The sequence below is a fragment of the Papaver somniferum genome, unplaced genomic scaffold (assembly GCF_003573695.1).
Source record: "Papaver somniferum cultivar HN1 unplaced genomic scaffold, ASM357369v1 unplaced-scaffold_15, whole genome shotgun sequence".
Lineage (NCBI taxonomy): Eukaryota > Viridiplantae > Streptophyta > Magnoliopsida > Ranunculales > Papaveraceae > Papaver > Papaver somniferum.
The window spans coordinates 3,471,198-3,492,018 of record NW_020624376.1 but is presented as its reverse complement, the minus strand read 5'-3'; positions in this window follow the sequence as shown (position 1 = coordinate 3,492,018).

The window sequence follows — 20,821 nt, the reverse complement described above, 5'->3', positions numbered from 1 at the left end:
AACAACTGGTAATATATAAGCAATGTAATCACTCATCCAACCAGGATTCCTGGTTGATCTTCTTGGTTTGCTAGTTGCTATGGTCTCCGTGACCGTAGCTTATGTATCTTCTACTGACTCTTGTTCCTCTTCCTCAACAACGTCACTATCATTTGGAACTTCAGTAGCTACTTCTCTTGCAGAACCACTGTCTTCAGATGTATTCTGAACAGATACAAACTTAACTGGAAGTGGTGGAGTTGCATCAATCTCCACCTGCTGCAAAGGCTCACTAGTACTGGTACTTCTGTTCTCCACCTGTCGAGAACGCCAAGACTTTACATAGATATATCATCAAATGTGACATCTCTACTCATGACTATCTTCTTATCAACTGGATTCCAAAGCTTGAACCCTTTTACTCCACTCTTCATACCCAGAAAGATTCCTTTCATAGCACGGCTATCAAACTTGTTTTCACTAACATGATACCACACATGGCAACCAAAGATATGAATTGAGTCATAATCATAAGGTGGTTTACCAAACCACTTATACATAAGAGTTTTACCTTCTAATGCAGCTGATGGCAACCTATTAATGAGGAAGCACACATATGTAACTTCCTCAGCCCAAAAAGCCTTAACTAATCCAGCATTAGATAACATACATCGTACCTTCTCCAGCAAAGTACTATTCATGCGCTCAGCTACCCCATTTTGTTGCGGTATCTTCTTAACTATGAAGTGTCTTTTTATTCCCTCATCTTGACATACTTGCAAGAATGGATCACTCTTGTACAATCCACCATTGTCCGGATGTAGTACTTTGATATTTCTTCCAGTTTGAGTCTCAGTTGCCTTTTTCACCTCACAAAGACTTCTAGGACTTCATCTTTATGCCTCATGCATGTACACCCATATACGCCTAGAATAGTCATCAATGAACGACACAAACCAATGTTTCCCTCCCACTGATGCATTCTTGGAAAGATCCCAAACATCCGAGTGAACATAGTCAACAACTCCACTAGTATTGTGGATAGCTGATAGACGCATTTATGTGTCTAATATAGCCCAATTGTATATTGTGTTAGTACCCATTTTTGTACTTATTATGGCTTTTTATGTCCCTGTAGGTATTTCCGGAGAAATAAGCTTTTGCGGCGAAATTGGCTAAAAAAAGTGGTTTTTGCGCTTGTGGGAGAAAATTACTATACGGACTCTCACTTTGGATAAGGGGTAACCTAATTACCAAGGGGTGACCCATTTCCAGGCAGCTGCTAAAGGGACACCAGAACTGGATAGGGGGAGGTCTTCTTCAAATTTCAAATACTGGTTTTTGGCGGGAAAGGCCATGCATATCGCTGTTGAATTTTGATCCGATTGTTGGAGCTGTTTTAGGGAGATTAAACACCGGAAATTGATTGGGCTGGACGTGATATGGATATAGAATTCTAGTATGGATGATTTCATGGGCTTAATTGGGCTAGAATATCCGGGAGAAGCAATCGAAGTTAAAACAGAGAGACGTGTCCTGTTGTGCACTTTCAAATATTTTGAGAGATTTCTGGAGGACTTTGACGATGGATTAACATGTACACGGTCTTATTCAAGTCTAGGGAAGAGTTTGGTAGCTATTTTATAGCTAACATCACGTGAAAAAGCTCAACAGAAGGGATTATTCTCTCAACAGCGCAGAGAAGAAAAAGAAAAGAAAAAGTCGGAATTTATACGAGATATTTGGGGTCTGTGGGATATATAAGAGTGGTTTCAAGTCATAAAAAGGGTTAGAAAAGTTTAGAGAGAAAGAGGAGAGAGTTCAGAGCCGAAACAAGGAAGATACCGTTGATTGTTGCTGTTGCTGCTGCTGCTGCGAGGAGGAAGAACGTGAAGAACAGACTCTCCAAGGCCGTCGTTTATCAACAGTGACATCGACTGTCATCTGTGGGTCGTAGTTCTTCAACGACAACAACACTTCAGCTTTGTCGTTGATTCTGGACGCCTTCTGTGGGTCGCAAAATTCTGTTTTACATCATTTGCTTGTCTTTCTCTTCATTGTAAAACACTTTTGAGCATCAATGAAATATTTTGAGAGGTTTTCCAACATGATGAGCAGCTAAATTCTTGGTGATTGAGGCAATGGAGGATCTATTCACTCATGTTTGATTGGTAAATTCTTTTTATAAATTCTTAATTATTTATTTTATTTAATTCACTTGGATCAATAAAAAAAGAGATAAAAATGGTTTTCTTAATTAGTTGTGAATCAGTTTGATGTTTTACGCTTAGAATTAATTCTTTGATAAATCATGCTTAAGGATTACAATTTAATATTTGGACACCTTATAGATTAAGAAGTGATTTAATGGAAAAAGAGCAAGATAATAATTATGAAATATTTTTGTAACCAATCAACTTGAAGTAATAGTGAATCCGGAGCCTTAGTCCATTTTAAATCTTGACATCACTCTTTGAAAATTAATTTGCTTTATTTTTATTAAAAAAAAAAGTTACCTTCACAAGTTCGAAAAGAACCCCTTTTACCACTACAACTACAATCACTTTTGATAAACCATCAATAGCTGTGCCAAAGCTTGTTCTTGTTTTCTTTACCTTAACACAATGTTCACAAAATGCTAACTTGCAGGCGATAACACCTTTCAACAAGTCTTGTTGAATCAACCTATGCTACGACTTTTCACCTGGACGTGCAAGTCTCATGTGCCATAACTTCGTGTTCTCGGTAGATGCACTCTCAATGTGACATAAATAGACACATCCCATGTTTTTGTACTCCCATTCAAGTAATACAAGTTATGATGACGTGTGCCCTTCATGATTACCATAGATCCAGAGATTACCTTTAGAACACCATTTTCAGCGACTAACTTGTATCCCTTAGCTTTCAAAGTTCCGAGCGAAATCAGATTCTTCTTTATGGTAGGAACAAATCTTACCTCCTTAAGCTCTCTAACCATACCATCATGCATCTTGATACGAACACTACCAATCCCAATCACCCTGCATGTATGATTGTTTCCCATACGTACTTCTCCATCAAGCTCTTCAAAGCTTGAGAACCAGTCCCGATATGGGCATATATGATACGTTTCTCCAGTATTTAATACCCATGTACCATCTGTAATAGCACAAGCTGATGGTGTCATAGTCAGTGGGAAATCAGAAGCATCATCTGATTCTTCATTACCTTTAGCAATGTTCACCTCGGTATTACTATTATCTCCTTCTCGCCTTAGGCTTGGTACGATCCTTATCCCAATGACCGAAGTCATGACACCAAGCACACTCATCTTTCTGCAGTCGCGTTCTACTCTTAGAACGTCCTCTACCTTTACCATAACCACCATTCTTCTTTCGCCTGTCTGTCGAACGACCTCTTGCAAGAAGAAAGTCATTATTAGCTTCACTTGCAAGGTCTACACGATCCATCTTCCTAAACTCCTCACTAGGAAATGTTGTAGTGACCTCGGTGTATGTCATCTTATCCTTGCCTTCATTAATGCTTTAATCACGGGTTCATACTTTTCAGGAAGAGAGTTTATCAGACACAAAGCTTGTTCCTCGTCGTTGATCTCATCGTAGTTAACTAACTCAGCAAGAAGTTTATTATATAAATCTAGGTGCTCGGTTAGGGTTGCACCTTTCTTCATGTTATAGCGATACAAATTCCTTTTAAGATGTATCCTATTGGCCACGTTCTTCACAAGGTAGTCTTTCTCTAGCTTTTCCAAGAGATCCTTAGCTGAAGTCTTGTGCTGATAATTAAATCTTACTGCAGTTGCTAAACACCCTCGTATCGAATCAAGACAAAATATATTCATCTTGTTCCACTGCTTATCAGACATCTCAACTGGCTGATCTTCTAGAGCTTCTTCTAGGTCAAGATGAACAAGAGCATCCATTACGTCCGTTCTCCATAAACCAAAGTTATTGGTTCATGTAAACTTTTCTACCTTGAGTTGTGATCTATGTGAATGAAGTATTTCTTCTTTTGTTTCTTTATCTTTACTTGTGGACTCCGAATGTTCTCCTAAAGGATCTTTCGGATCAACTGGTTTATCCCCGTCAACCATTGTTCTTAAACAACCAAATATAGATAAAAAAAGAACCTTTGAGATTAGTATTACCTCAAGCAATCTTCAGAAAAATACCTTCACTTTAAATTCAATCTGAGTACCCCTATCCAAAAGCGTCTCCTTGCTCTGATACCAGGAAGCGTTAGGTTTGCACCACTACGAGATATCTCAATATCGCCAAGAACACAATCATACACACAATAAGAACAAGTATTTAACGAGGTTGAATCCTCGGGAAGGAATAAGAAATTTTATATATCACCGTATATGTTGGAATATACAAAGCCTTAGACGAGAAGAAGAAAACTCTTACTTAGTTCTGGTGTGTTTTCTCTAGTTCTCTCTATGGCTGTTTATACATATCAATAGGGATGGACACATTCCATAGTAAGGATTACTTTCCTACAAGTATAGGGTTTCCTACTTTAACTCTAAGATACAAATATCTTAAGTTGCTATACTTAGGATACTAGTAATTGGTTTCCCAAACCAACTAGATTTCCTAATCTAGTCTTTGACCATCCTATCAACACCTACATAGCCAACCCCATAATGAAGAAAGTAACTGCTTGTGCATACAAGTACATGAAAAAAAGGTTCTTTCCATAAACCACATCATAACAAGCACTACTGAAAAGGTATGTGCCGACTGCAAGCTCCAACAGAAAAACTCTTTCCCAGATTCTAGCGAATCGAGATTTTTTGTCAACTGCTGGTTTAGTAGCATTATTGGCTAGTGTTTTAGTTTTCGTAATATCTCCAAGTTTCTCAGTGACAACTCATTCGTTTAATCTACCTCCCATTTCAAATAAACCATAAATGTCGGTTTGGTACGATTCATTGACATGGCATTCTCGAATAGGATCCAGAAAGCCAGTAGGTGCACATACCTTGGTGTGCCAAATGCATTTAGAATGGTAATGACGCAGGGAATGTAAATAACTTCCCACTTTCGAATTTCGACTTCAGGAATGAAAACGGTGGTATGAGCATGTGGGCCGGAAAATGAAGTTGTGGGCTCTGCTTGAAGCTTAATCCTTGTCGGTTAAACAAATCTCTTATTGTCTTTAAATTCAGATAGTTTGGTTTTTTAGGAAACTCTTGTTTTAATTAGTAGATTAGGGTAACACAGATCCAACGGCTCAGTACGCCTGTTGTGGATTGGGTGTTGAGAACTATTAATAACCAATCATTCTGTAAGAAGGAACTTAAGAAATAAATTAAGGAAATTGAGGCTCATCCTTGTGGAAGAGTAGGTTACTGTATGATTATTCTTCAGTATTTGATATCAACCTTCGATCCTGTGTACCTGAATCATGACGGGGCTGAGAAAGCACCAACAATAAAGGATATTGCTATCCAGCAGAAGCTTGATCGTGATAGAATTTCATTCTTAGAGAAAGAAGTGAAGGAGCTTAACAACAAAATGGGTTCAGTTCAATCTTCGCTGGAACAAATACTGGCTCGTCTTCCTGTTATACCTACTCTAAATCCATCTTTTGAAGCCGAATTGGAACCACAGTCATCTCATCATCATAATCCTTTTGCAAAAGGATTTCATCTAGCTTCAGGTAATTTTATGCGTCAAACCTAAATCGATATCCCTAGATTCGATGGTACCAATCCAAGAGGATGGGTTCGAAAGTGTGAACGTTATTTTCTTCTTAATTCTATTGATCCATCGAAACGGGTTGATTTAGCCTCTATACATACGGATGGTAAAACAAACGCTTGGTTTTTAGATTATGTTGAGGGAAAACTTTTTGTTGATTGGGAGACTTTTGTTAGGGATATATATTGTCGTTTTGAAGATGTTGCTTATGATAATTATGTTGGTAGTTTCAATAAGCTTGCTCAGACCACCACTGTGGAAGAATATTATGAACGGTATGAGTCACTTAAAGCTATAATGGATATAGAAATAAGAACCTCTCTGACTATTACTTTACTATGAGCTTATCAGTGGATTGAAAGACGAAATTCGAAATCCTATTCAGATGTTTAAGCCAACCAGTGACACTGAGGTATTCTACTTATCTAGTATCCAACAAGCCTCTGTGTATAATTATGCCAAAAAGTATAAGCAATTTCCCAGGCAATTTCATCCATCGACTAGCTCTTTTTCACCCTCTAACACTTTTAAACCAGCTCTTCCACCTCTCACTAATCTGTCCAAACCCTCTTTTTCTTCTGATAAACCCATTAGCACCCATCCTCCAACTCCGACTAAACCTGAACCACAAATACCTCCAATAAAAAAGCTTACTCCCTCACAAATGCAAGCTATACGAGACAAGGGCTTATGTTACAACTGTGATGCTTTTTACTGACCAGGTCACCATTGCAAGACCCAACAATTATTCATGCATGCCGCCTCTGATGAGGAGGTTTCATCTCCACCTTTGGAGGAATCTGAAGAAGAATAGGCTTCACTTACAACCTCAGGGGACACCACAATGGAAATCTCTCTTCATGCCTTAACAGGATTAGTCACTCAGACTACTATTAAAGTTCCAGGTAAACTCCATAATCAAGAAATTTTGGTCCTCATCGACACTGGTAGTACACACAGCTTTGTGGATTCTTCATTGGCTAGGAATTTAAATATCCACATTGCTTCTACTGGTCACATGCTGGTTATAGTTTCCAATGGAGATACAACTATTAGTAAGGGTATGTGTGCAGAGCTCCAATGGTCTATGCAAGGTTATTCCTTCTCTGGGGACTTAAGAGTTCTTCCCTTGGGTGGCTGTGATATGGTTCTAGGAGTAGATTAGCTGAGGCAATTGGGTGATGTACTTTTTAATTTGGTTGAGCTCAAGATATCTTTTATGCATCAAGGAAGACAAATTACACTTCAAGGTAGTTTTACTTCTCCTTCCTGCAACATGATCAATGGTAAGTCATTCTTAAAGTTTCTCAAGAACAATACACCAACTATTATTGGTCAATTTTTTTCATTATGAGCTGCTCCCATCTCCCCTGTACCCCCTGATATTTCTCCCTTACTAGACACATTTCAAGGTGTTTTTGATGCTCCTTCCACTCTACCACCTCCTAGGGATCTAGACCATAAGATACCCTTGAAACCCAATTCCATTCCAACATCTCAAAGACCCTACAGGTGCCCCTATGTTCAAAAAGCTGTAGTGTAAAAACTTGTTCAAGAAATGTTAGATGCTGGAATTATTCAAGATAGACATAGCCCATTTGCTTCACCCATATTGTTAGTTAAGAAGAAAGATGACTCTTGGAGTTTTTGTGTGGATTATAGGAAGTTGAATGAGATGACTATTAAGGACAAGTTTCCCATACCACTTATTGAGGAATTACTTGATGAGCTCAATGGAGCTCTTTTCTTCACTAAACTTGACTTAAGAGCAGGGTATCATCAAATCAGGATGCACTTAGAAGACATTTACAAAACAGCCTTCAAGACCCATCATGGCCATTATGAGTTTAAAGTCATGCCATTTGGGATTACTAATTCCCTGCCACATTCCAAGCTGTTATGAACAAAGTTTTCAAACCATTTCTGAGGAAGTTTGTATTGGTTTTTTTTTGATGACATCTTGATTTATAGTCATTCCTTGGAGGAGCACAAGATATATCTTTCCAAGGTGCTTACACTATTAAGACAGAACTCTCTCTCAGCAAACCTTAAGAATTACTGCTTTGCTCAGACTCAGCTATCTTACCTGGGCCACATTATCACTTCTGCTGGAGTTGCTGCTGATCCAGAAAAGATCTCTGCTATGCAAAATTGGCCATAACACACCAACCTCAAGCAACTCAGAGGGTTCTTAGGCCTCACTGGCTACTACAGAAGGTTTATTAAAGACAATGGCACCATCAGCAAACCACTCACAGATATGCTCAAGCAGGATGCATTTCAGCGGTCCACAACTGCCTTACAAGCCTTTTTAGAGCTCAAAAATGCCATGACTACAACACCAATTTGGCCCTGGCCAACTTCTCCATTCCATTTGTATTGGAGACATATGCTTTCTCTAGAGGAGTTGGTGTCATTTTGATACAACTAGGTAAACCTATTGCTTTCTTTATTAAGTCACTAGGCCCTAAAGCTCTAGCTCTGTCCACCTATGAGAAGGAACTTCTAGCCATAGTGATGGTTATGCAAAAGTGGAAGCATTATCTTTCTCATGCTCAATTTATTATTAATACTGACCACCATAGCTTGAAATTCTTCATGGAACAAATAATGACTTATGTTTTACAACAAAAGTGGTTGATGAAACTTATGGGTCTGGATTATGTAATAACCTACAAGAAGGGTAAGGATAATACAGTTGGTGATGCCTTATCCAGATTACCAGCCCACCCTGCATGCTCCTTCATCTCAGTTTCCCAACCTCTTTGGGCTCAAGACATACTTAGCAGTTATGAGAATGACTCCACTGTCCAACAACTTCTACTTCAATTGTTGATTAACCCTGAGCATAAGTATTTTTCTCTCCATGGTGGCATACTGAGGTATTATGGAAAACAGATGAGGGCTTCAATCATGCAATCAGTTCATGCATCATCTGTGTGTGCCAATGCAACAAACCTGAGCATACTGCCCCTGCTGGTCTTCTGCAACCTCTTCCTATACCTGACACTGCTTGGCAGCACATTTCCATGGACTTCACTGAAGGGATGCCTCTCTCCAACAAGAAGTCTGTCATACTGGTGGTGGTGGACAGACTGACACAATATAGTCACTTTCTTGCTCTTAGTCACCCATTCACTGCTTTGTCAGTTGCCAAGGAATTTCTCCATCACATATTCAAACTACATGGGTTACCAACATTTATTGTGTCTGACAGGTATAAGATTTTTATCAGTCACTTTTGGCAGGAATTATTCAGATCATTGGGTACCACAGTGAGTCTGAGTACTGCATACCATCCCCAATCTGATGGACAGACAGAAAGGACAAATGCATGCTTGGAAAAATATCCCAGATGTATGACACGTAATAACCCTAAACTATGGGCTAACTGGTTGGCCTTGGCTGAGTGGTGATTTAACACCAACTATCACACTAGCTTGAAGATGTCACCCTTTCAAGCACTGTATGGCTACACACCACCTCATATGGTCTTTCCTACCCACACAACTACTTCTGTAGCTTCTGTTCAAGAGTATTTACAAGAGAGGGACCATATGTTGCAACTTCTCAAGGAGGACTTAGCTACAACACAAGATAGAATGAAATACTTTGCTAATAAACACATAAGTGACAAATCCTTTGAGGTAGGTGACTTGGTTTTGTTAAAGATTCAACCTTATAGACAGTCATCTGTTGCCTTGAGAAAAAAACTTCAAACTGTCTCCCAAGTATTATGGACCTTTTGAGGTACTACAGAAAATTGGGACTGTGGCTTACAAATTGAAGCTTCCAATGGGATCACGCATCCACCCAGCGTTTCATGTGTTACAGTTGAAGAAGAAGATTGAGCTGCATCTACTTGTTACTCCTTCCCTACCCTTGGTGGATACTTCTGGCACTTTTATTGTCTCACCAGTTGTTGTGTTAGATTCCGAATGACTGTCAGAGTTGGTGCCAACATACCTCAAATACTTATACATTGGTCTAACTCCTCACCAGAAGAGGCAACATGGGAAGATACTTCGCATATTCAAGCCGAGTTCCAAAATTTCATCCTTGAGGACAAGGATGCTTAAATGCGGAAGGTATTGTTGTGAGCCTGTGGGCCGGAAAATGAAGTTGTGGGATCTGCTTGAAGCTTAAGCCTTGTCAGTTAAACAAATCTCTTGTTGTCTTTAAATTCAGATAGTTTAGATTTTTAGGAAACTCTTGTTTTAATTAGCAGATTAGGGTAACACAAATCCAACGGCTCAGTACGCCTGTTGTGGATTGGGTGTTGAGAAGTATTAATAACCAACCATTCTGTAAGAAGGAACTTAAGAAATGAATCAAGAAAATTGAGGCTCATCCTAGTGAAAGAGTAGGTTACTGTACGATTCTTCTTCGGTAATTGTTGTTGATTCACAACAAACGGTTGCAGGAATTACGAGACAGTAGAGTATAAATGTGACGATATGAGCAACGACCTTTCGGACAAGGAAGAACCTATATATATAGTGTATAAACTTTCTTCCACAATGTAACTTTCTTATTCCTGACTATCTCCGTTGTCATTTTTCTAAGAAGATTAGCTGGTCCACATGACCCATCTATCTATGTTGTTGAAACCTGAACTCCTTGGATACTAGGTAATTCACTTTTTACCTGGCACACATTTCCAAGGTAATAAAGGAATTTCCAACCCACAAGACTAGCACGATAACCGGATTTTTTATTTTCTTTTAATATAACCTTTTCATTGTCAAATTTTTCTTTCTTTTATTGAAGGAATGCTAACACGCAGTTTTCAAGAAAATGCCATCTGTTTTATGGTAAACATTCCAAGTAGGAGCATTTAACTGTTGAGCTTGGAATAAATGGAAAATTGGAAAAATGTCCCACTATGAGGTGTTGGAAATATACCCCAATATTAAAAATAGTTGGAAAAATACCCCATTCCGTCAACATTACCGTCCAACCCAGTTAAGTCACATATATAAGGCCACCATCACCACCAAAACCACCACTAAAATCGTCGTTGACAAAACCTGAACCTTAAACCTTGAACCCTAAACCCCGAATCATGAATTTTGAATCCCAAAACCTGAATTCTGAAGGATGTATTTGTCTTTATTTGCATGTGTGATCTCACACATGTGACTTAACTGGATTTTTAACGGTATTTTTCCAAACTTTTAAACGTCGGGGAAGATTTCCAACAACATTGCACCCAATATTGGGGCATTTTCAGGACGGTATTAAGGGGTGGCTTACCTAGGCCGAAGCCCACCCCAAAATCCCTGAAAAGCTGATTTGTCCATGTAACTCTAAATATGAACCCTGATTTTGGGCATACCAAAATCTTATTAAGCATACAAAGCACTAGTCCTAACTTGGGTGACCTTATAAGGGGTACCCTATGGGGTGGTTCTATTACCTATATGCCCTTAAATCCTTTAAATTACTACTAATCTATCCCTAACCCTACTACAAAACCTATAATCAACTACACCTAAAATCAGTTTCATTCATCTTCTTCTTCTTCCTCTCCACAGCCGAACTCATTCACCCTTCCCTTTCTTTTTTTTTCATCGCAGAAATTTAATCGTCGATTCATGAAAATTTAGTCGACGATTAAACTCATCTATATAATGGGTCGTCGTAAGCCAGTATCTCGTTCAAATCGATCGACTCAACAACCCATTGAAGAAGAAGAAGATTTAGAGAGTGAAGAACAAACTCAAAATCAACCACAAAATCAACCGGAAGAAGAGATTAAAGAAGAACCAACTCCGGAAATGAGAATAAGAAGGTTAGTTCTACAAACCCATCTCGTATTTGATGTTTTAGATTGGTTTGGTCGATTTGATTCGTCAAAATCATGTTTCTGCGGCGGTTACAGGGTATGGTTCGGTGCAAAACAAATCTTAGATGTGCGCCGAGCTGTTCTTGAAACTGAACCCTGAAAGTGCATATGAACGTCTCGGCGTATATCTGAAATCCGTTTTGAGCGGAACTTAGTGACACAGAGACTTATATTTAGGATCGGCTTATTCGATGGTGTTAGTTTTGTGCCGAATATGTTTTGTGAATTTCATAAATTTTGCATGTGCGTAGGATCGGCTTGTATGGTAGTATTAGTTTTGTGCCGAATAAATGTTGTTTGAATTTCAGAATTTTTGCATGTGCTTAGGATCGGCTTGTATGGTTGTATTAGTTTTGTGCCGAATAAATGTTGTTTGAATTTCAGAATTTTTGCATGTGCTTAGGATCGGCTTGTATGGTTGTATTAGTTTTGCGCCGAATAAATGTTTCAATTCATAAGTCTAGATTCGGCTTATTCGATAGTATTAGGGTTGCGCCGAATATCATTGTTAAAATTTCATAAATTTTACAAGTGTATAGGATCAGCTTATTTATATGATATCAGGTTGCGCCGAATACATGTTTGAGTTCATAATCATAGATTCGGCTTATTCGACGGTATCGGTTGTGAGACGAATATATAGAATCGGCTTATAATTGTTTTGTAATATGAGCCGATCCACTCTCTGTGTAAGATAATAAAAATTTCAAGACATGATTCATACTTGCGCTGAATTAGTCTTATAACTTTCATACTTGTGTCAGGACCAATGCCGCGGGTAGGGAGATGTTGAAAAAAATGAAGGCCAAACTTGGTTGCAAAACACCAATGACCGTGGAAGAAAAAAAATACCTCATCAACAAGTGGGATGCAATCATCAACAAAGGACAAGGACCCGAGGAACCCGAACAAAGGCCTACCACTAAGAAGAGGGGTCGTGGTTAAATGCCCTTTTATGTTTCCAACTTCCTTTTAATCATTTGTCCTTCAGGTTCGGCTTTTTCTATAATTTGAGTTATAAGCCGAGCCTTAAAAATCATTATTGGTGTAATCCAGTATATAGTTCGGCTTAAATCTCACCAATATGGTGAGCCGAATCTGTAAAAATCTTCAAAATTAGATAAAAAATAGCTGTTACTTATATAGGTTCGGCTTATATTCTAAAATTTATATAAGCCGAACCTTTACTTTTTTTTCACGAAAATCTAGGAACGACTCTTTTTTGAAAGATATAGCCGTTGTAAAACTATATTATATATATACCTACATGTTTTTTCATATTCTTAACTCCATATGCTCAACAAAAGGCACCCCCAACTCCTAAGTTTACTCTAGAAGAAGATTTATCTCTTTGCACTAATTATGTAGCATCTATCCAAAGAAGGGTGAAGAACGACGAGTAAATGGTCTGATGAGTATGTACTACTTGGTTAGAATTCATGAAGCCTTCAGCACGGAAACAGGTAATCCACAACCGGGATAGTGCGTCCTTGTTTTGCCGAATTATAAGTATTAAGAAAAAAGTCACAGACTTTATAGCTTTAGTTCGGATTTTGAGTCGATATCGACTCAAAGGTGAAACAAACTCTGAGATTGAAGTTCGAGCTCTAGAGGAATGGCGACGAAGGAAGGGAAAGAATTTCAAATACAAAGATCACTACCACATTCTTAGAAGGTTTCTCATTACCCATTTAGGATATTAGAAATTAATTGCAAGCCTACTATGTAGCAGGGATGTAATCCACAATTTCTATGAATTTGAAAAGTCTATTTGGAATGATATAATAATTCTTGTGTTCATGAATCATGAAAGGTTCGGCTTTCTTCAGAAATATACTACAAGCCGAACCTAGCAAAGTAATTCTGGTTTTTTAAAGTTTCAAGGTTCGGCTTGCAGTGAAATAATATTATAAGCCGAACCTGACAAAAAAACTCTGGTATTTTTTTGTTGTCAGGTTCGGCTTTCAGTGAATTGTTCTTATAAGCCGAACCTGACACAAAATAAACGGATAAATCCATGAAACATTTTTATGGAGATCCTAAACGAATCTCATCCTCTTCACTGATCTCTTTCTCATCATCTTCACTGACCTCATTCTCATCATCTTCACTGACCTCTTGCTTAACATCTTCATCCTCATCACTTGAAAACGTAATTACTTGTCCACTTGGAGGCTGCACATCCAAAGATTTCCAAAGATCCATTTCTGTCGCATAATTTTCACACCAATCCATCGCAAAATTATTTTCAAATCTAGGCCAAAAGGCTGCACTCATCAAGGGTGGTAATGGGCAACCGGGTCTAAGTTTGAGGCCGATAAAATGACAATTTTGAACAAATCCAAGAACAAGTCTTCGTCTTATTCTTTCTCCCGGTCTTCCCAACGTATATAGTACCCTTTTTAACCTTGCTAGCGCCGGTTCCACTACGCTCACAAATCATTTTAAACCGATCCCATCGGCTTTGTTGTCCTTTAATTAGTACATAATTTATCTTCATCGCGTGTTCCTCAAGCCAATCCAGAAATCTGGTTTAGTTTTCCGTATCTACGTTCATTCCAAAACAAGTAATTTATAAGAAAAACTTTGGAATATTCCGACAACATTAAGGTAAACAAAAGGTTCTTACATACCAAATCATTTTGGAAGTGATCCTTGGTATCCTCGTGAATTATGTCTACCGGATCAGGTTGATTTTCCATGGGTCCAAGCACGATCTACAAAGAATATCACAAGGTTAAACACTAGAAAGGGAATATAATAACAAGGTTCGGCGCATTCGATAATCACATTATGTGCCGAACTATAAACATTTACAGGTTTCGGCTTATACGATATCCTCAATATGTGCCGAACCACGAACAATATTTTAACCCAAAAATTAATAAATTCATGTTCGGCTCAGACGATAATCATATTATGTGCCGAACCTTGAACATAAGAGGTTTCGGCTGATACGATATTCTCCATATGTGCCGAACCAGTAACAATATTTCAACCCAGAAATTTAAAAATTATGTTCGGCACATACGATTTGGATATGTAAGCCGAATTAGTAATGATTCTATTCCGGGCTATTCAGGATGTTGTTCGGCTTACTATGAAACTTTCATATAAGCCGAACTAGTGTCTAGCAAAAGGGTTGGAATTGGAAATTATAGGTTCGGCGCATGCAGTAAACAGATTCAGTAAGCCGAACCGTTCATCAATTGGTAGATTCGGCTCATAGATGTGAGCCGAACCTCAACCTGTTTCGCCGAACCATAATTCAAAAAACCTAACTTTTGATAATTGAGAGCTATAGAAGTGAGATTAAGTATAGGATATAAGTGTACCTGTGTATTAGAAGCATTGGGTTCCTCATAAATGTCTTCATCATCATGATTTGGCTCATAAAAATCATCATCTTGAGTTTGTGTTTGAGTTTGAGCTTGAGTTTGAGTGGGTGTAAAATCATTCTCATAATCTAAGAAATCAGCCATTTCTGGATCATTGTTGTAGTTGATATGTATTTTCCTAGGGTTTTTAGATGAATGATGACCCTCCTCATCCTCCATTGAATCAAGAATTAAAATTTTCTCACTTTCTCCTTCTCTTTCTCTCCTTCTTAACCAAACCAAAACTTTGATTTTTTTTCCTCAAATTTTTCAATTAAACAACTCTTATAATTCTGAAAAATTATTTTAATCACTAAACAAAATATTTAATCACTAATCAAAATTATTAACACTAATACGGAAAGGGCGGATTTGCCATTAAAAAAAATTTGGGTTAAGGGGTTATCTGATTTTGCTATTTCACAAGCTTTTTTGTCTTCATTCAGTATTCCTTGGAAGATTTTGGTATGCCCAAAATTATAGTTCCTAAATATTTATGAAATTTAGGGTGGGTAAAAATTTTGAATTAGCCCACTGAGAAGATAAGATTCTGGGTCGAGGTATTTCAAATAGATTGAAACACGTTCCCACGTGGATTAATCTCAGATAAAAAACCTATTTTGAGGCATAATCATTTTTTTGAGGCATACTCATCCATTATATTATCTAGGATGGGTTTATAAGGGGTGTCTAAAGGTAGTGTAATTACCTATATATCCCTAAATAATTTCAATTTGTCATAGTTCCCTTATCCTCAAAAACCTAAAATTAAAAATCAAAATAAACTTTAAACTTAAACATCTAGGACTCCAATTCAATAAAGAAATTAATCAAACAAAAGAAACACGAATCGAAGTGAGCGATGTTGGAATGCGAAATCCAAATCTCAATTGCTCTTAGATGTATTTTAGAATGTATGCGTAACAACCCCATCTTGTTTTTGATTGATTTATTTTGTTTGATCGGTAGAATATGATTTCAAAGATGAAATTAGGGTTTTCGGAAGATCAGTTCGGCTGATCTTGCAGTATCAATTTTGAGCCGAACTTAGTGTATGATTTAGAGAAACACTATGTTCGGCTAATGCGACCTTACAATATTTTCAGCCAAACCTCAATTTTCCAGCTGAACCTCAATTTTTCAAGTCGAACCTAGTGGATGATTTAGTTTCTGACTGAAGTTCGGCTGATAATTTTTGAGCCGAACTGTTCATCTGGTCAGCAGATCTGGGTTTTAAAAATTCAATTTTTTGGCAGATTCAACTTATAAAAGGAATTAAACCTCGATAGAAGTTTACCTCTGATTTGAATCACACATTTTGGTCACTTCTAATCACTAAAATCTCAAAAGTCAAAACCCAAGATTTTTTTCCTCACTTCTTCTTCTTCCTCTCAAAAATCCCAACTCTCTCACATAAGTTTGATTTTTCTACTAATTCACCACTAATAATTTAATGTTTAATCAATCCTTAAAATTCATAATTAATCAATTATAATCATAATCATTTACACTAATTATATAAGGGTAGTTATGCCATTATCAAAAATGGTGGATGAGAGATGATGTTGTTTTTTATTTAGTGACCCTATTTTGACATTATCTAGTATGCCTCAAAAAAATCTAGTATGCCTTAAAATAGGTTTCTCACATAATATCATACAGACGTTGAGTGAAAAACACTTTATCAAATGGGCTAACCTGCTATGCCTCAGTCAGATGAGTCGTGTGTCAATCCTTGTTTAGTTCTCTTAGTTCTGTTATCAGTACCACTCATGTAAATTAATTAACTTCCTCAAGTCTACTTAATTAGTCGTCCTTGGTTCAAAATTGCCAACAATAGTTCACTACGTATACCACTTACCAGTACCCTTATCACTTCTTAGTTGGTTAGTTTTTCATTTTTCTCCATCCGCAAACATATAAATATATTGGAAAGGGAACGAGTGCGAAACAATATTCCAGAAGGACAATAACGGTTGTGTAACAATTAAACCGCAGCCACCTCAGAGAATGGCGCTTACGAAAGAATTCACGAGTTGAAGCCTGATATGCAGAAAAGAAAGGCAACATGTCACGTCATATGCTACAATGCATTTATGATTAATGCAATTGAAAAGAACCAAACGGAGTATTGGTGGGAATTTTTTTTTTTAGCCCACCCTGACGTAGAATTCTGGTTCCGTTGCTGGGCATTTTTCCAATTTTCCCTAGAATAGAATATATCGAAAGGAAACAAAGTTGAGCTGAGAATAATCCATTGTGAGAAAAAGAGAGTTCATCTCAGATTTGATTATTGTGGTTGAAACATAAATAGGCACCATGGACATTCATGCTCACACGTACGGTTCGGTTGTTCATATTAATGGCAACTGCAAGATGAAACTTAGCTTATATAAAGAAAACTCTCTTTATTGATGTTTAGAAAATCTCTCAAAACTAAACACAAGCTCTAATCTTGCTCATATGATCAACCACAACTTTGGTGATCATATATATATAGAACTATGAATTCCTTTTCCTAGTCATATTACCTTATTACATGTCTTTCCTTTTCTTAGAACTAGATGACTTCTAATTCCCTTAGGATTACATCAATTTCCTAATCTTGTCCTAACCAGCTTGTTAGTGACTTCTATGTTGAAGTTAATCCAACATTCTCCCCGTTAAATTTCAACCTTACCCGTGACATATCTTGTTCTCCAATCAGTTGTCTCATTTCTTCAAACTTGATCCGAGCTAATGCCTTTGTCAATATATCTGCTTTCTGCTCAGTTCCAGGTATGTGTTCTACGTTGATGACCTCCTTCTCGATGCATTCTCGTATGAAATGATACCTTTTGTGAATGTGTTTCGTCTTCCCATGAAACACTGGATTTTTAGTGAGTGCAATTGCAGACTTATTATCAATCTTGATGAGAACTTTTTAAGGTTCTCTTCCTTTGATTTCACCTAACAGTTCTTGAAGCCATATTGATTGTTTAGCTGCTTCTGTTGCAGCCATAAATTCAGCTTCACAGGATGAGAGGGCTACAATGTCTTGCTTCTGTGAACACCATGTAATAGGTGCTTCTCCTAGATAAAATATATGACCAGTTGTACATTTTCCATCATCTTGGTCAATATTATGACTGTTGTCACTATACCCAACAATTCCTTTTGATCCTCCTCGACCATACTTCAATCCACAGCTGATTGTTCCTCTTAGATATCTTAATATCTGCTTTATTACATCACCATGAGACTTGCGTGGACTCTGCATATAACGGCTTGCTACTCCCACAGAGAAAGCCAAGTCTGGTCTTGTGTGTAACAAGTATCTAAGACATCCAACATTTCTTTTATAACTCGTTGGATCAATCTCAGCTTCTTCTTGTGCCTTTGAAACTTTAAGTCCAAACTCCATTGGTATCTTCGTTGGATTACAAGTTTCATGTCCTGCTTCTTTCAGAATTCTCCTTGGATAAGCTTCTTGTTTAATCTGAATCCCATCTACTCCTTGATGGACTTCCATGCCAAGGTAATAAGTGAGTTTTCTGAGGTCTGACATCTCAAACTTTGATGACATTTCTTTCTTGAACTCATTGATCACCTTAAGGGAGTTTCCAGTCAAAAATAGATCATCTACATAGACTGCAATCACAAGAAGCGTTCCCTTTTTTCTCTTATGTATACTGATGTTTCTTTAGAGCACTTAACAAATCTGATTTCTCTTAAGATTTGATCTAACTTTGTATTCCAGGCTCGAGGAGCTTGTCTTAGACCATATAGAGCTTTTGATAACTTATAAACCTTATGCTCTTGTCCTTTTACTTCAAAACCTTCTGGTTGTTCAACATACACATCTTCTCGCAATTCACCATGTAAGAATGCTGTCTTAACGTTTAAGTGGTGAATTTCCCATGAGTTTGATGCTGCTTCTGCTATTAAGAGACGAATTGTCTCTAGTCTAGAAACTGGTGCCAAAACTTCATCAAAGTCTATGCCTGATTCTTGAACGTATCCCTTAGATACAAGTCTTGCCTTATATTTGTTGACAGTAACATCAGCATTCCGTTTTATTTTGAAGATCCACTTAAGACCAATCACTTTTACCCCACCTGGATTATCAACTAGAAACCAAGTCTTGTTTCTGTTGATTGAAATAATTTTTTCTCTACATGCTTGTGTCCATTTAGTCGAGACCTTTGCTTCCTGAAAATTCCTTGGTTCATCATTAAAAGAAAGTAACATAATCTCACATTCTTCTGCAGCTTGAAGAACATAATCCTCCAAGTACTGTGGCTTTTGTATCTGTCTTGTTGATTTTCGCAGTGGAATGAGCTGAGTTATTTTATCGATCTCTTCTTCTTCTTCTTCTTCTTCTTCTTCTTCCACTTCTTCGTTATTCTCAGTGTTTTCATTATTCTCTTCTTCTTCTTGATTAGCATCATTGTTTCCATTGGTATTGATGATTATGGGTCCTTCGCCTTCATCAATTACTTGACCCCATCTCATGTGAAACATTCCTGGATCCCTACTTGGTCCATCATTAGTTTCTTTCCAGTTCCAGTTTGCTTTTTCATCGAATACCACATCTCGACTCACTATTACTCTTTTCGTTGTTGGATTGAATAATCTGTAAGCTTTGGATCCAGGCTCAATTCCTAGATGCACAAGAGTCTGAGATCGATCATCCAGTTTCTTAAGAGTTGCAGAATCAACTTTTGCGTATGCTTTGCAAACAAACACTCTTAAATGATCTATGTTTGCTTTTCTCTTTCGCAAACTTTCATATGGAGTCATGTCTTTAAGAGCTTTTGTAGGTATCCTGTTTATCAGGTATGTGGAGTGTCGTACAGCTTCTCCCCATAGATGATTAGGTACTTGCATAGCCTTTAAAGAACTTCTTGTCATCTCCATTAGAGTTCAGTTTCTCCTCTCCACCACTCCGTTTTGTTGTGGTAGCCCTCGAACCATCTTGTTCTGAGACATAGTTTTTAAGGTTCTGAAACTTATGTATCCTAACCTTGCATGCCACTTCCATGTCTGATCTTCCAGTCTCATATTCAGACACAATGAACTTCCAATCATGAGACTTATCTTGTAGAGTCTATCCTGTGAGCGTGAGACTCTAACTAAAAGTCTTCCACTTGGGTCATGAACTGTTAGATAATCTTGTCGCATTCTAACATCACATCCAACTTCTGTAGCTTGTCCAAAACTTAGAATGTTGTTTTGTAAGTTTGGGATGAAGTAGATGTTTGTGACAAGCTTCTGTTCTCCGGTCTTGCTCTGAAATAGAATTGATCCTTTCCCTTCAATTTTTACAGAAGATCCATCCCCAAACTTCACTTGTCCTTTGATTTGCTAATTGAGTTCATAAAAGTAGTGTCTCTTACCAGTCATGTGATTGCTGGCTCCATTATCTAAATACCAGATTCCTTCTTCTCCATCCTTTGATTCATAGTTCTTTGGTATTAGTTTCCCTTCGTTTAAGAATACAACTTCGTGCATGAAAAGAGTTGTATCTGCTTCCCTTGTTTCATTCTTGTTTGCTTCTTCCATCTTTTGTATTCTTTCAGGGCATACAGAGGAGAAGTGTCCTGGTTTATCACATCTGTAACAAATAATGTTTGATCTATCCTTCTTTTCTTTCCACTAGTGGAAAACAGAAGTTCCGCGACCGTCAGGAAAAGTCATATATACGAGTTATACGACCATTTTCAACAGTCTATGTTGGGGTCTCTGATAAAGCGTCTCTGTTTAGTACAACGCCTAACCGTGGGTCTCACAATAACGACTGATTTTAAGGGTAACAAGGTGCAGACCCACAGCCGTGAGTCTCATATTTAAATTATAATAAAAAAAATATATAGATTCAGATTTGCTGAATCTGAATGGCTGAATCTGAAATAATATGAATGGCT